This window comes from Manis pentadactyla, chromosome 6, assembly GCF_030020395.1.
Source record: "Manis pentadactyla isolate mManPen7 chromosome 6, mManPen7.hap1, whole genome shotgun sequence".
NCBI lineage: Eukaryota > Metazoa > Chordata > Mammalia > Pholidota > Manidae > Manis > Manis pentadactyla.
The window spans coordinates 77,615,527-77,628,981 of NC_080024.1; positions in this window are offsets into that span (position 1 = coordinate 77,615,527).

Here is a 13,455-nt window from a genome sequence, read left to right on the forward strand (position 1 = left end):
TGTTTGAGTGTGTGTTAGTGCGTGTGTGTCTGTAAGTGTTTGTGTGAGTAGGTGTGTGAGTGTGTGTGACCGGGTGATTGTGTGTGTGAATGCGTGTGAGTCTGTGTGTCTGTGTGTTTGTGGGTGTGTCTACATGTGTGTAGGTGTGTGACTGTTTATGGCACTGTGTCATTGTGCATGAGTGCTCATGTGTCTGTGTGTGTGTGTGAGTTTGTGAGAGTGTAGGTGTGATTGGGAATGAGTGTGTGAGTGTGTATATGAGTGTGTCATTGTGTTTGTGTGTGTGTGTGAGTGTGTTTTGTTTAGGTGTGTGCGTGACATTTTGTGTGTCTATGTGTGAGTGTATTTTTGTCTGAGTGTGTGTGTCTGTGTGTAAGTGTGAGAGTGTGCTAGGGTGTTTGTGAGAGTGAAGGTGTGTGAGTGGGAGTGAGTGAGTGAATGTGTATATGAGTGGGTGACTGTGTGTGTGTGCATGTGTGTGCCTGACAGTCTGAATATGTGGGTGTTTCTGTGTGTAGGTGTGTGAGTGTGTGTGTGACATTGTGTGAGTGTGTGTGTGACAATGTGTGAGTGTGTGTGAGTGCATGTGAATCTGTGTGTGTTGGTGTGTGAGTAGGTGTGTGAGAGCTTGTGGCAGTGTGTGAGTGTGTGTGTTTGTGACATTCTGTGAATGTGTGTTGGTGTCTCTGTGTGTGTAGATGTGTGAGTGCAGCAGTGTGTGAGTGTGTGAGTGCGAATGAGTCTGTGAGTGTGTGCGGGTGTGAGTGTGTTTCTTTGTGAAATTTCAGTTGCGTGAGTTGGAGTGATTGTGTGAGTGTGTATATAAGTGTGCGATAGTGTGTGAGTGTGTGTGATTGTGTGTGAGTATGTGTGTGTGCCTATATGTGTTTGTGTCTATGTGTAGGTGCGTAATTGTGTGTGTGCGACTGTGTGTGAGAATGTGGTTGTTTCTGTGTGTAGGTGTGTGAATGTGTGAGTGTGTTTGTGAGAGTGTAGTTGTGTGAGTGTTTGTGTGTGTGTGAGTGTGTATACGGGTGTGTGATTGTGTCTGAGTTTTTGTGATTGTGTGTGAGAATGTGAGTGAATGTGTCTGTGTGTATGTGTGTGAGTGTGTGAAACAGTGTCTCAGTCTTCGTGATTTTGTGTGGGTGTGTGAGAGTGTGTGTGAGCGTTTGAGTGTAGGTGTGTCTTTTTGAGTGCCTTTGTGGTTATTATATGTGTGTGTGTGAAAGTGTGTGTGTAAGTGTGAGTGGGAGTGAGAGTGGGACTGTGTGTACGAGTGTGTTATTGTGTGTGATTGTGTTTGTGGGTGAGTGTCTGAGCGTCTTTGTGTGCAGGTGTGTGTGTCTGACGGTTTTAGTGTGGGTGTGAGTGCATGTGACTCTGAGTGTGTAGTTGTGTGAGTGGGAGTGAGTGTGTGAATGTGTATACGATTGGGTGACTGTGTGTGAGTGTGTGTGATTGTGTGTGAGAATGTGTGTGTGTGAGTCTGTGTGTGTAGGTGTGTGATTGTGCCGAACCCTGTGTGATTGTGTGTGTTTGTGAGGGTGTGTGACAGTGTGTGTGAGTGTAGGAGTGTCTGAGTGCCTGTGTGATTTCTGTATGTGAGTGTGTGTGTGTTTGATGATGCGTTTGTTTGTGTGTGTGTAGGTGTGTTAGTGGGAGTGAGTGTGAATACGAGTGTGTGATTGTGTGTGAGTGTTTTTGTCTGTGAGTGGCTGTGAGTGTGTCTGTGAGTGCAGGTGAGAGTGCGTGACTATTTGTGAGTGTGTGTGTGATTGCATGTGAGCCTGTGTTTGTGTGTTGGTTTGTTTGTGTGTGTAGGTGTGCGTGTGTGTTTGACAGTGTTTGAGTGAGTGTTAGTGCGTGTGTGTCTGTAAGTGTTTGTGTGAGTAGGTGTGTGAGTGTGTGTGACCGGGTGATTGTGTGTGTGAATGCGTGTGAGTCTGTGTGTCTGTGTGTTTGTGGGTGTGTCTACATGTGTGTAGGTGTGTGACTGTTTATGGCACTGTGTCATTGTGCGTGAGTGCTCATGTGTCTGTGTGTGTGTGTGAGTTTGTGAGAGTGTAGGTGTGATTGGGAATGAGTGTGTGAGTGTGTATATGAGTGTGTCATTGTGTTTGTGTGTGTGTGTGAGTGTGTTTTGTTTAGGTGTGTGCGTGACATTTTGTGTGTCTATGTGTGAGTGTATTTTTGTCTGAGTGTGTGTGTCTGTGTGTAAGTGTGAGAGTGTGCTAGGGTGTTTGTGAGAGTGAAGGTGTGTGAGTGGGAGTGAGTGAGTGAATGTGTATATGAGTGGGTGACTGTGTGTGTGTGCATGTGTGTGCCTGACAGTCTGAATATGTGGGTGTTTCTGTGTGTAGGTGTGTGAGTGTGTGTGTGACATTGTGTGAGTGTGTGTGTGACATTGTGTGAGTGTGTGTGAGTGCATGTGAATCTGTGTGTGTTGGTGTGTGAGTAGGTGTGCGAGAGCTTGTGGCAGTGTGTGAGTGTGTGTGTTTGTGACATTCTGTGAATGTGTGTTGGTGTCTCTGTGTGTGTAGATGTGTGAGTGCAGCAGTGTGTGAGTGTGTGAGTGCGAATGAGTCTGTGACTGTGTTCGGGTGTGAGTGTGTTTCTTTGTGAAATTTCAGTTGCGTGAGTTGGAGTGATTGTGTGAGTGTGTATATAAGTGTGCGATAGTGTGTGAGTGTGTGTGATTGTGTGTGAGTATGTGTGTGTGCCTATATGTGTTTGTGTCTATGTGTAGGTGCGTAATTGTGTGTGTGCGACTGTGTGTGAGAATGTGGTTGTTTCTGTGTGTAGGTGTGTGAATGTGTGAGTGTGTTTGTGAGAGTGTAGTTGTGTGAGTGTTTGTGTGTGTGTGAGTGTGTATACGGGTGTGTGATTGTGTCTGAGTTTTTGTGATTGTGTGTGAGAATGTGAGTGAATGTGTCTGTGTGTATGTGTGTGAGTGTGTGAAACAGTGTCTCAGTCTTCGTGATTTTGTGTGGGTGTGTGAGAGTGTGTGTGAGCGTTTGAGTGTAGGTGTGTCTTTTTGAGTGCCTTTGTGGTTATTATATGTGTGTGAGTGAAAGTGTGTGTGTAAGTGTGAGTGGGAGTGAGAGTGGGACTGTGTGTACGAGTGTGTTCTTGTGTTTGATTGTGTTTATGGGTGAGTGTCTGAGCGTCTTTGTGTGCAGGTGTGTGTGTCTGACGGTTTTAGTGTGGGTGTGAGTGCATGTGACTCTGTGAGAGTGTGTGTGTAGTTGTGTGAGTGGGAGTGAGTGTGTGAATGTGTATGCGATTGGGTGACTGTGTGTGAGTGTGTGTGATTGTGTGTGAGAATGTGTGTGAGTGAGTCTGTGTGTGTAGGTGTGTGATTGTGCCGAACCCTGTGTGATTGTGTGCGTTTGTGAGGGTGTGTGACAGTGTGTGTGAGTGAAGGAGTGTCTGAGTGCCTGTGTGATTTCTGTATGTGAGTGTGTGTGTGTTTGATGATGCGTTTGTTTGTGTGTGTGTAGGTGTGTTAGTGGGAGTGAGTGTGAATACGAGTGTGTGATTGTGTGTGAGTGTTTTTGTCTGTGAGTGGCTGTGAGTGTGTCTGTGAGTGCAGGTGAGAGTGCGTGACTATTTGTGAGTGTGTGTGTGATTGCATGTGAGCCTGTGTTTGTGTGTTGGTTTGTTTGTGTGTGTAGGTGTGCATGTGTGTTTGACAGTGTTTGAGTGAGTGTTAGTGCGTGTGTGTCTGTAAGTGTTTGTGTGAGTAGGTGTGTGAGTGTGTGTGACCGGGTGATTGTGTGTGTGAATGCGTGTGAGTCTGTGTGTCTGTGTGTTTGTGGGTGTGTCTACATGTGTGTAGGTGTGTGACTGTTTATGGCACTGTGTCATTGTGCGTGAGTGCTCATGTGTCTGTGTGTGTGTGTGAGTTTGTGAGAGTGTAGGTGTGATTGGGAATGAGTGTGTGAGTGTGTATATGAGTGTGTCATTGTGTTTGTGTGTGTGTGTGAGTGTGTTTTGTTTAGGTGTGTGCGTGACATTTTGTGTGTCTATGTGTGAGTGTATTTTTGTCTGAGTGTGTGTGTCTGTGTGTAAGTGTGAGAGTGTGCTAGGGTGTTTGTGAGAGTGAAGGTGTGTGAGTGGGAGTGAGTGAGTGAATGTGTATATGAGTGGGTGACTGTGTGTGTGTGCATGTGTGTGCCTGACAGTCTGAATATGTGGGTGTTTCTGTGTGTAGGTGTGTGAGTGTGTGTGTGACATTGTGTGAGTGTGTGTGTGACATTGTGTGAGTGTGTGTGAGTGCATGTGAATCTGTGTGTGTTGGTGTGTGAGTAGGTGTGCGAGAGCTTGTGGCAGTGTGTGAGTGTGTGTGTTTGTGACATTCTGTGAATGTGTGTTGGTGTCTCTGTGTGTGTAGATGTGTGAGTGCAGCAGTGTGTGAGTGTGTGAGTGCGAATGAGTCTGTGAGTGTGTGCGGGTGTGAGTGTGTTTCTTTGTGAAATTTCAGTTGCGTGAGTTGGAGTGATTGTGTGAGTGTGTATATAAGTGTGCGATAGTGTGTGAGTGTGTGTGATTGTGTGTGAGTATGTGTGTGTGCCTATATGTGTTTGTGTCTATGTGTAGGTGCGTAATTGTGTGTGTGCGACTGTGTGTGAGAATGTGGTTGTTTCTGTGTGTAGGTGTGTGAATGTGTGAGTGTGTTTGTGAGAGTGTAGTTGTGTGAGTGTTTGTGTGTGTGTGAGTGTGTATACGGGTGTGTGATTGTGTCTGAGTTTTTGTGATTGTGTGTGAGAATGTGAGTGAATGTGTCTGTGTGTATGTGTGTGAGTGTGTGAAACAGTGTCTCAGTCTTCGTGATTTTGTGTGGGTGTGTGAGAGTGTGTGTGAGCGTTTGAGTGTAGGTGTGTCTTTTTGAGTGCCTTTGTGGTTATTATATGTGTGTGTGTGAAAGTGTGTGTGTAAGTGTGAGTGGGAGTGAGAGTGGGACTGTGTGTACGAGTGTGTTATTGTGTGTGATTGTGTTTGTGGGTGAGTGTCTGAGCGTCTTTGTGTGCAGGTGTGTGTGTCTGACGGTTTTAGTGTGGGTGTGAGTGCATGTGACTCTGAGTGTGTAGTTGTGTGAGTGGGAGTGAGTGTGTGAATGTGTATACGATTGGGTGACTGTGTGTGAGTGTGTGTGATTGTGTGTGAGAATGTGTGTGTGTGAGTCTGTGTGTGTAGGTGTGTGATTGTGCCGAACCCTGTGTGATTGTGTGTGTTTGTGAGGGTGTGTGACAGTGTGTGTGAGTGTAGGAGTGTCTGAGTGCCTGTGTGATTTCTGTATGTGAGTGTGTGTGTGTTTGATGATGCGTTTGTTTGTGTGTGTGTAGGTGTGTTAGTGGGAGTGAGTGTGAATACGAGTGTGTGATTGTGTGTGAGTGTTTTTGTCTGTGAGTGGCTGTGAGTGTGTCTGTGAGTGCAGGTGAGAGTGCGTGACTATTTGTGAGTGTGTGTGTGATTGCATGTGAGCCTGTGTTTGTGTGTTGGTTTGTTTGTGTGTGTAGGTGTGCGTGTGTGTTTGACAGTGTTTGAGTGAGTGTTAGTGCGTGTGTGTCTGTAAGTGTTTGTGTGAGTAGGTGTGTGAGTGTGTGTGACCGGGTGATTGTGTGTGTGAATGCGTGTGAGTCTGTGTGTCTGTGTGTTTGTGGGTGTGTCTACATGTGTGTAGGTGTGTGACTGTTTATGGCACTGTGTCATTGTGCGTGAGTGCTCATGTGTCTGTGTGTGTGTGTGAGTTTGTGAGAGTGTAGGTGTGATTGGGAATGAGTGTGTGAGTGTGTATATGAGTGTGTCATTGTGTTTGTGTGTGTGTGTGAGTGTGTTTTGTTTAGGTGTGTGCGTGACATTTTGTGTGTCTATGTGTGAGTGTATTTTTGTCTGAGTGTGTGTGTCTGTGTGTAAGTGTGAGAGTGTGCTAGGGTGTTTGTGAGAGTGAAGGTGTGTGAGTGGGAGTGAGTGAGTGAATGTGTATATGAGTAGGTGACTGTGTGTGTGTGCATGTGTGTGCCTGACAGTCTGAATATGTGGGTGTTTCTGTGTGTAGGTGTGTGAGTGTGTGTGTGACATTGTATGAGTGTGTGTGTGACATTGTGTGAGTGTGTGTGTGAGTGCATGTTAATCTGTGTGCGTTGGTGAGTGAGTAGGTGTGCGAGAGCTTGTGGCAGTGTGTGAGTGTGTGTTTGTGACATTCTGTGAATGTGTGTTGGTGTCTCTGTGTGTGTAATGTGTGAGTGCAGCAGTGTGTGAGTGTGTGAGTGCGAATGAGTCTGTGAGTGTGTGCGGGTGTGAGTGTGTTTCTTTGTGAAATTTCAGTTGCGTGAGTTGGAGTGATTGTGTGAGTGTGTATATAAGTGTGCGATAGTGTGTGAGTGTGTGTGATTGTGTGTGAGTATGTGTGTGTGCCTATATGTGTTTGTGTCTATGTGTAGGTGCGTAATTGTGTGTGTGCTATTGTGTGTGAGAATGTGGTTGTTTCTGTGTGTAGGTGTGTGAATGTGTGAGTGTGTTTGTGAGAGTGTAGTTGTGTGCGTGTTTGTGTGTGTGTGAGTGTGTATACGGGTGTGTGATTGTGTCTGAGTTTTTGTGATTGTGTGTGAGAATGTGAGTGAATGTGTCTGTGTGTATGTGTGTGAGTGTGTGAAACAGTGTCTCAGTCTTCGTGATTTTGTGTGGGTGTGTGAGAGTGTGTGTGAGCGTTTGAGTGTAGGTGTGTCTTTTTGAGTGCCTTTGTGGTTATTATATGTGTGTGTGTGAAAGTGTGTGTGTAAGTGTGAGTGGGAGTGAGAGTGGGACTGTGTGTACGAGTGTGTTATTGTGTGTGATTGTGTTTGTGGGTGAGTGTCTGAGCGTCTTTGTGTGCAGGTGTGTGTGTCTGACGGTTTTAGTGTGGGTGTGAGTGCATGTGACTCTGTGAGAGTGTGTGTGTAGTTGTGTGAGTGGGAGTGAGTGTGTGAATGTGTATACGATTGGGTGACTGTGTGTGAGTGTGTGTGATTGTGTGTGAGAATGTGTGTGTGTGAGTCTGTGTGTGTAGGTGTGTGATTGTTCCGAACCCTGTGTGATTGTGTGTGTTTGTGAGGGTGTGTGACAGTGTGTGTGAGTGTAGGAGTGTCTGAGTGCCTGTGTGATTTCTGTATGTGAGTGTGTGTGTGTTTGATGATGCGTTTGTTTGTGTGTGTGTAGGTGTGTTAGTGGGAGTGAGTGTGAATACGAGTGTGTGATTGTGTGTGAGTGTTTTTGTCTGTGAGTGGCTGTGAGTGTGTCTGTGAGTGCAGGTGAGAGTGCGTGACTATTTGTGAGTGTGTGTGTGATTGCATGTGAGCCTGTGTTTGTGTGTTGGTTTGTTTGTGTGTGTAGGTGTGCGTGTGTGTTTGACAGTGTTTGAGTGTGTGTTAGTGCGTGTGTGTCTGTAAGTGTTTGTGTGAGTAGGTGTGTGAGTGTGTGTGACCGGGTGATTGTGTGTGTGAATGCGTGTGAGTCTGTGTGTCTGTGTGTTTGTGGGTGTGTCTACATGTGTGTAGGTGTGTGACTGTTTATGGCACTGTGTCATTGTGCATGAGTGCTCATGTGTCTGTGTGTGTGTGTGAGTTTGTGAGAGTGTAGGTGTGATTGGGAATGAGTGTGTGAGTGTGTATATGAGTGTGTCATTGTGTTTGTGTGTGTGTGTGAGTGTGTTTTGTTTAGGTGTGTGCGTGACATTTTGTGTGTCTATGTGTGAGTGTATTTTTGTCTGAGTGTGTGTGTCTGTGTGTAAGTGTGAGAGTGTGCTAGGGTGTTTGTGAGAGTGAAGGTGTGTGAGTGGGAGTGAGTGAGTGAATGTGTATATGAGTGGGTGACTGTGTGTGTGTGCATGTGTGTGCCTGACAGTCTGAATATGTGGGTGTTTCTGTGTGTAGGTGTGTGAGTGTGTGTGTGACATTGTGTGAGTGTGTGTGTGACAATGTGTGAGTGTGTGTGAGTGCATGTGAATCTGTGTGTGTTGGTGTGTGAGTAGGTGTGTGAGAGCTTGTGGCAGTGTGTGAGTGTGTGTGTTTGTGACATTCTGTGAATGTGTGTTGGTGTCTCTGTGTGTGTAGATGTGTGAGTGCAGCAGTGTGTGAGTGTGTGAGTGCGAATGAGTCTGTGAGTGTGTGCGGGTGTGAGTGTGTTTCTTTGTGAAATTTCAGTTGCGTGAGTTGGAGTGATTGTGTGAGTGTGTATATAAGTGTGCGATAGTGTGTGAGTGTGTGTGATTGTGTGTGAGTATGTGTGTGTGCCTATATGTGTTTGTGTCTATGTGTAGGTGCGTAATTGTGTGTGTGCTACTGTGTGTGAGAATGTGGTTGTTTCTGTGTGTAGGTGTGTGAATGTGTGAGTGTGTTTGTGAGAGTGTAGTTGTGTGAGTGTTTGTGTGTGTGTGAGTGTGTATACGGGTGTGTGATTGTGTCTGAGTTTTTGTGATTGTGTGTGAGAATGTGAGTGAATGTGTCTGTGTGTATGTGTGTGAGTGTGTGAAACAGTGTCTCAGTCTTCGTGATTTTGTGTGGGTGTGTGAGAGTGTGTGTGAGCGTTTGAGTGTAGGTGTGTCTTTTTGAGTGCCTTTGTGGTTATTATATGTGTGTGTGTGAAAGTGTGTGTGTAAGTGTGAGTGGGAGTGAGAGTGGGACTGTGTGTACGAGTGTGTTATTGTGTGTGATTGTGTTTGTGGGTGAGTGTCTGAGCGTCTTTGTGTGCAGGTGTGTGTGTCTGACGGTTTTAGTGTGGGTGTGAGTGCATGTGACTCTGAGTGTGTAGTTGTGTGAGTGGGAGTGAGTGTGTGAATGTGTATACGATTGGGTGACTGTGTGTGAGTGTGTGTGATTGTGTGTGAGAATGTGTGTGTGTGAGTCTGTGTGTGTAGGTGTGTGATTGTGCCGAACCCTGTGTGATTGTGTGTGTTTGTGAGGGTGTGTGACAGTGTGTGTGAGTGTAGGAGTGTCTGAGTGCCTGTGTGATTTCTGTATGTGAGTGTGTGTGTGTTTGATGATGCGTTTGTTTGTGTGTGTGTAGGTGTGTTAGTGGGAGTGAGTGTGAATACGAGTGTGTGATTGTGTGTGAGTGTTTTTGTCTGTGAGTGGCTGTGAGTGTGTCTGTGAGTGCAGGTGAGAGTGCGTGACTATTTGTGAGTGTGTGTGTGATTGCATGTGAGCCTGTGTTTGTGTGTTGGTTTGTTTGTGTGTGTAGGTGTGCGTGTGTGTTTGACAGTGTTTGAGTGAGTGTTAGTGCGTGTGTGTCTGTAAGTGTTTGTGTGAGTAGGTGTGTGAGTGTGTGTGACCGGGTGATTGTGTGTGTGAATGCGTGTGAGTCTGTGTGTCTGTGTGTTTGTGGGTGTGTCTACATGTGTGTAGGTGTGTGACTGTTTATGGCACTGTGTCATTGTGCGTGAGTGCTCATGTGTCTGTGTGTGTGTGTGAGTTTGTGAGAGTGTAGGTGTGATTGGGAATGAGTGTGTGAGTGTGTATATGAGTGTGTCATTGTGTTTGTGTGTGTGTGTGAGTGTGTTTTGTTTAGGTGTGTGCGTGACATTTTGTGTGTCTATGTGTGAGTGTATTTTTGTCTGAGTGTGTGTGTCTGTGTGTAAGTGTGAGAGTGTGCTAGGGTGTTTGTGAGAGTGAAGGTGTGTGAGTGGGAGTGAGTGAGTGAATGTGTATATGAGTGGGTGACTGTGTGTGTGTGCATGTGTGTGCCTGACAGTCTGAATATGTGGGTGTTTCTGTGTGTAGGTGTGTGAGTGTGTGTGTGACATTGTGTGAGTGTGTGTGTGACATTGTGTGAGTGTGTGTGAGTGCATGTGAATCTGTGTACGTTGGTGTGTGAGTAGGTGTGCGAGAGCTTGTGGCAGTGTGTGAGTGTGTGTGTTTGTGACATTCTGTGAATGTGTGTTGGTGTCTCTGTGTGTGTAGATGTGTGAGTGCAGCAGTGTGTGAGTGTGTGAGTGCGAATGAGTCTGTGAGTGTGTGCGGGTGTGAGTGTGTTTCTTTGTGAAATTTCAGTTGCGTGAGTTGGAGTGATTGTGTGAGTGTGTATATAAGTGTGCGATAGTGTGTGAGTGTGTGTGATTGTGTGTGAGTATGTGTGTGTGCCTATATGTGTTTGTGTCTATGTGTAGTTGCGTAATTGTGTGTGTGCGACTGTGTGTGAGAATGTGGTTGTTTCTGTGTGTAGGTGTGTGAATGTGTGAGTGTGTTTGTGAGAGTGTAGTTGTGTGAGTGTTTGTGTGTGTGTGAGTGTGTATACGGGTGTGTGATTGTGTCTGAGTTTTTGTGATTGTGTGTGAGAATGTGAGTGAATGTGTCTGTGTGTATGTGTGTGAGTGTGTGAAACAGTGTCTCAGTCTTCGTGATTTTGTGTGGGTGTGTGAGAGTGTGTGTGAGCGTTTGAGTGTAGGTGTGTCTTTTTGAGTGCCTTTGTGGTTATTATATGTGTGTGTGTGAAAGTGTGTGTGTAAGTGTGAGTGGGAGTGAGAGTGGGACTGTGTGTACGAGTGTGTTATTGTGTGTGATTGTGTTTGTGGGTGAGTGTCTGAGCGTCTTTGTGTGCAGGTGTGTGTGTCTGACGGTTTTAGTGTGGGTGTGAGTGCATGTGACTCTGAGTGTGTAGTTGTGTGAGTGGGAGTGAGTGTGTGAATGTGTATACGATTGGGTGACTGTGTGTGAGTGTGTGTGATTGTGTGTGAGAATGTGTGTGTGTGAGTCTGTGTGTGTAGGTGTGTGATTGTTCCGAACCCTGTGTGATTGTGTGTGTTTGTGAGGGTGTGTGACAGTGTGTGTGAGTGTAGGAGTGTCTGAGTGCCTGTGTGATTTCTGTATGTGAGTGTGTGTGTGTTTGATGATGCGTTTGTTTGTGTGTGTGTAGGTGTGTTAGTGGGAGTGAGTGTGAATACGAGTGTGTGATTGTGTGTGAGTGTTTTTGTCTGTGAGTGGCTGTGAGTGTGTCTGTGAGTGCAGGTGAGAGTGCGTGACTATTTGTGAGTGTGTGTGTGATTGCATGTGAGCCTGTGTTTGTGTGTTGGTTTGTTTGTGTGTGTAGGTGTGCGTGTGTGTTTGACAGTGTTTGAGTGAGTGTTAGTGCGTGTGTGTCTGTAAGTGTTTGTGTGAGTAGGTGTGTGAGTGTGTGTGACCGGGTGATTGTGTGTGTGAATGCGTGTGAGTCTGTGTGTCTGTGTGTTTGTGGGTGTGTCTACATGTGTGTAGGTGTGTGACTGTTTATGGCACTGTGTCATTGTGCGTGAGTGCTCATGTGTCTGTGTGTGTGTGTGAGTTTGTGAGAGTGTAGGTGTGATTGGGAATGAGTGTGTGAGTGTGTATATGAGTGTGTCATTGTGTTTGTGTGTGTGTGTGAGTGTGTTTTGTTTAGGTGTGTGCGTGACATTTTGTGTGTCTATGTGTGAGTGTATTTTTGTCTGAGTGTGTGTGTCTGTGTGTAAGTGTGAGAGTGTGCTAGGGTGTTTGTGAGAGTGAAGGTGTGTGAGTGGGAGTGAGTGAGTGAATGTGTATATGAGTAGGTGACTGTGTGTGTGTGCATGTGTGTGCCTGACAGTCTGAATATGTGGGTGTTTCTGTGTGTAGGTGTGTGAGTGTGTGTGTGACATTGTATGAGTGTGTGTGTGACATTGTGTGAGTGTGTGTGTGAGTGCATGTTAATCTGTGTGCGTTGGTGAGTGAGTAGGTGTGCGAGAGCTTGTGGCAGTGTGTGAGTGTGTGTTTGTGACATTCTGTGAATGTGTGTTGGTGTCTCTGTGTGTGTAATGTGTGAGTGCAGCAGTGTGTGAGTGTGTGAGTGCGAATGAGTCTGTGAGTGTGTGCGGGTGTGAGTGTGTTTCTTTGTGAAATTTCAGTTGCGTGAGTTGGAGTGATTGTGTGAGTGTGTATATAAGTGTGCGATAGTGTGTGAGTGTGTGTGATTGTGTGTGAGTATGTGTGTGTGCCTATATGTGTTTGTGTCTATGTGTAGGTGCGTAATTGTGTGTGTGCTATTGTGTGTGAGAATGTGGTTGTTTCTGTGTGTAGGTGTGTGAATGTGTGAGTGTGTTTGTGAGAGTGTAGTTGTGTGCGTGTTTGTGTGTGTGTGAGTGTGTATACGGGTGTGTGATTGTGTCTGAGTTTTTGTGATTGTGTGTGAGAATGTGAGTGAATGTGTCTGTGTGTATGTGTGTGAGTGTGTGAAACAGTGTCTCAGTCTTCGTGATTTTGTGTGGGTGTGTGAGAGTGTGTGTGAGCGTTTGAGTGTAGGTGTGTCTTTTTGAGTGCCTTTGTGGTTATTATATGTGTGTGTGTGAAAGTGTGTGTGTAAGTGTGAGTGGGAGTGAGAGTGGGACTGTGTGTACGAGTGTGTTATTGTGTGTGATTGTGTTTGTGGGTGAGTGTCTGAGCGTCTTTGTGTGCAGGTGTGTGTGTCTGACGGTTTTAGTGTGGGTGTGAGTGCATGTGACTCTGTGAGAGTGTGTGTGTAGTTGTGTGAGTGGGAGTGAGTGTGTGAATGTGTATACGATTGGGTGACTGTGTGTGAGTGTGTGTGATTGTGTGTGAGAATGTGTGTGTGTGAGTCTGTGTGTGTAGGTGTGTGATTGTTCCGAACCCTGTGTGATTGTGTGTGTTTGTGAGGGTGTGTGACAGTGTGTGTGAGTGTAGGAGTGTCTGAGTGCCTGTGTGATTTCTGTATGTGAGTGTGTGTGTGTTTGATGATGCGTTTGTTTGTGTGTGTGTAGGTGTGTTAGTGGGAGTGAGTGTGAATACGAGTGTGTGATTGTGTGTGAGTGTTTTTGTCTGTGAGTGGCTGTGAGTGTGTCTGTGAGTGCAGGTGAGAGTGCGTGACTATTTGTGAGTGTGTGTGTGATTGCATGTGAGCCTGTGTTTGTGTGTTGGTTTGTTTGTGTGTGTAGGTGTGCGTGTGTGTTTGACAGTGTTTGAGTGTGTGTTAGTGCGTGTGTGTCTGTAAGTGTTTGTGTGAGTAGGTGTGTGAGTGTGTGTGACCGGGTGATTGTGTGTGTGAATGCGTGTGAGTCTGTGTGTCTGTGTGTTTGTGGGTGTGTCTACATGTGTGTAGGTGTGTGACTGTTTATGGCACTGTGTCATTGTGCATGAGTGCTCATGTGTCTGTGTGTGTGTGTGAGTTTGTGAGAGTGTAGGTGTGATTGGGAATGAGTGTGTGAGTGTGTATATGAGTGTGTCATTGTGTTTGTGTGTGTGTGTGAGTGTGTTTTGTTTAGGTGTGTGCGTGACATTTTGTGTGTCTATGTGTGAGTGTATTTTTGTCTGAGTGTGTGTGTCTGTGTGTAAGTGTGAGAGTGTGCTAGGGTGTTTGTGAGAGTGAAGGTGTGTGAGTGGGAGTGAGTGAGTGAATGTGTATATGAGTGGGTGACTGTGTGTGTGTGCATGTGTGTGCCTGACAGTCTGAATATGTGGGTGTTTCTGTGTGTAG